Source organism: Oratosquilla oratoria, chromosome 16, assembly GCF_046742065.1.
Source record: "Oratosquilla oratoria isolate Oo_2021 chromosome 16, ASM4674206v1, whole genome shotgun sequence".
NCBI lineage: Eukaryota > Metazoa > Arthropoda > Malacostraca > Stomatopoda > Squillidae > Oratosquilla > Oratosquilla oratoria.
Window position 1 is genome coordinate 5,578,050 of NC_134792.1, and position 3,566 is coordinate 5,581,615.

General features: G+C 38.7%; 1 pseudogene; it reads left to right on the forward strand.

Moving 5' to 3' along the window:
* The window catches only part of LOC143033525 (uncharacterized), an 11,734-nt pseudogene extending 8,437 nt beyond the window's left edge, over nt 1–3,297 (forward strand).
* Nucleotides 3,298–3,566: the final 269 nt, after the last annotated feature.

Genomic DNA, 3,566 nt, shown 5'->3' on the forward strand with positions numbered 1-3,566 from the left:
TAAAACATTTGACTGACTTTTACAAACTTTCTCTTTCCCATACATCCACATCATATCCTTGTCTTCTTGTAGAACCCTGACAATCGCCTTCTCGAAACCCATCAAATCACAGTTTGACCTTACCTTGTGCCAAAAAACTAAATTTATATTTATCATACCATGAAATATTAATCTAATTAATCACTTACTTTCATAAACCCATAATATTCTTTCACTATTACATCTTCTATTCCCTTCCTAACCCCCTCATTGAACTACGTTTAGACCCTTACTAAAGTTAACACTTTCATACAATTTATCACCCCTGCAGTTCATTAACACATTTTTCCCTTAGGGAGCGGGTAGCAAAAATTTGGTAAAAATCCGAAATCGGGAGTATTTGAGATAAGAACATACTCAGTTTTCTCGTTTATATGGCAACACTGACGAAATTTTAAAGAAATCATGCATTCTAAGTAATTTTCATGAATTTACATTAAATAACACGTGACTGTGGCCCGCGTGGTATATAAATCCCACGCACTACACTGACGTTTTGTGCACATATGTAGGTCTAGGATTATTGTTATTATTATCATTATCATTTTTAAGATCTTTTCTAAATGAAATGCGTGGTGAGGTTTTGCAGTCCTACTACAGGAAGTGCTGGTGTATGGTGCATCGTCCGTGACCCCAGTGGCTAGCTTGCCGAGGAAGAAATCTTCGTTCTCAGACCCTAACAGGCTCTCTATAGGATGGAGATGCCTATTAAAGGATTTAGAAAAAAAGCTACAGAAGGTGAGAAAAAAAATAAAATTAAATAAACGGAAGACTGAGGAAACGAGCGGAAACAAGTTGTGACTATGTGGTGACCACGGTGACAGCCTTACGACTGCCTGGAACGCCTGACACTGCTGCTGCCACCAGTTCTAGTCAGAATAGAAAGCGGCCCCCTTTCATCTTCTACAGAAATAACAGCTACCTCCAATGAACATGTCATAGTCCAAAAGAAGGTGTTTGAGGATATTGCACGTAACATTGCGTGTAAGGTATGCAAAGGAGAAGATATGTTATGCAAACTTACTCATGACGAAATTGACACCTCTGTAGTAATAAAGTGCAACAAGTGTTATTCTATCGTAGTAAATAGTACTCCCCACAGCCAAGTAGAATGCTGCGTTATAATTCAGAAGAACTTGAATGGCAACGTGCTTTGATGGCACGTGGCACAAGCGTGGGCACTCTTCTTTAATTGGCGTTGGAACTGTGATTGAGACTGTTAGCTTCGCTGCTACTAACACTTCAGTTCACTTCAGTGAAATTGTAATTCATTTACAATTTCCTTCACTTTCTTTCTTTGATTGTAGTAAGATAAGTCACTCGTCTCAAGGCCCCATGCCACTCTCGTATTGTAAGTTTTTAGTCAAGTTCCATTATTCAGTAATGAAGTGGAATTAAATTATATTGATTTTTCTTATCTTCTTTCTTCCTAGTAATACACTTGGTTCAAATTACACCAAGGGACTCCCATCCATGATCCCTTTTCATCCCACCAAGCCACTTCTGCTCCGACGTCACTATTTAATTCAACCAGTATCTTGTTACTTTTCAAATAAGTACCACCCCTTAAGGGCGTGACTTTACCTCCATACACCAATAATTTTTCTCCTCCTCCACCTTATTCTCCAATCAGAAAGATTGTTATACTGTCTCAAGCGATATTGTTTACGCAAGGAGTTTGTCGTAGCAGAACGAGCTCTGTGTTTACATTCACAACATCAGCACCTCACGATATCCTAATCTATATTTACAAACACAAGACGGTAATCTAGAATATGCAACTCTCTGGAACTTCCAGTCGGCCATTGTATCATAACAACTGGGTAAATTTTACATATCGTTTCACCTGCCCCTCGATCTACCTAAATGTCTACCTCTATCTACCGGCCTCTTACAGAGACTAACACTGGTCTCATTATTGACTACAAGGTTGTAGGGAAAATGGGCTCACTGTGTAACTATCATGAAAGCCAGCATAAGAAGAAGCAAATAAGTGACGAAAATTTTCAAACATGGAGAGAGAGCCACGCCCCCACCTGCCAGCTGAGCTTTGAGGGAACATCCGGTGGCATGGAAACTGCTGAGACTGTTGTTTACTGGAAGAGACCTCTGCAGTATAATTTGAGATATACAAATTTTATCGGTGATGGTGATAGTGCAGCATACAAAGCAGTGGTTCCATGTAATGATGGGGAACAGTCTTATGGAAGAGAACATCTTATTGTGAAATCCGAATGTAAAAATCTTGTTGCTAAATGACTTGGATGTGACCTTAAAAACTTGAGAAAAGAAATTCAGTTTGTAGAAACGAAGGAGAGTAGAGAAAGAAATCAAAGCTTTAACAAGGGTAACGCAAACAAGGACATCATATTAAGACAATAGAGCAGGATTCATAGTAATGGATTCGAACTGCACAAATTTGGGTTTAAGAAGAAAATAGGCAAAAATTGAATTACTAATAGGGGGTCAACGAATGTAGTGAGTGCTGCAACTATCAGTTATTTTAAGAAACGATTAGACAACTTTATGGATGGAGATGAGAAGTGGTAATGGACATAGAACTGGCTAGTGTAGGCCTTATGTTCTCTTGCAGTCTCCTTCATTCTTATGTTCTTAAGTCAGTAATCGGGGTACAGAAAAGAAACTGACAAATAAGGTGATCACCAGACTTCAATTTTACTTCCGGCGAGGTATCACTCGGAAGGTCAACAATTCAGAGGAAGAAATGAGGAATGATGTTATGTCATCTTTTGAGCATTTTACGTTTACTGATAACAGCCCAAAACATCACCTTTGTCCAAAACCAACGGACCCGTGGTGTTCCTATCAGAAGGCCTATATATTAGGACATGAACCATTTAGCCACAGAACTGATATTTTTTTTCTCTTGATGCTGATCAACTACAGATTGTTGGTCAAGTGTATGAGCGTTTTACAACTGACACCATGATAAAGAGATGCCTCAGAGGATTTACACAAAACCCAGACGAATCTTTCCATGGCAGAATATGGCTCTGTTGCCTAAAACACCTGGCTACAACAAAGAGGAAGCTGGATTTTGTTGCAGCTCAGGCGGTAAGTGAATGCAATGCTGGCTACATGGAGGCTAAAATATATACAAGTATGGGAGTTCCATTTACTTCCATAGTGCAGAAGCACTTGGCACAGAGGGTTGCAGTAATGGACATGCCATTAAAGAAGAAAATAAGGAATAAGCGCCTTCAGAGGGACCTCGACTACACACCAGGGGGCCATTGACATGTCATCGTTCTGTTTTCGTTGCTGTTTTCTCGCTTGGTAAGCTATCATTCAAGTTAAGGTTTTCCTCTTACCTTCCTACTGATTTTGATGATTATTGTTGTAAACTGTGTGTAAATATAAGTATTACAAAGCTATAGAGTAAATTCTTATTAAAATTATTATATAACAGTTTTCAAATTAACGGAATATTGATTTTTCTGTAGGGAGCTGGTTATTTATGAGGGAAAAGTGTTCTATCTGCATTTTACTCTAACATTTTGAGAATT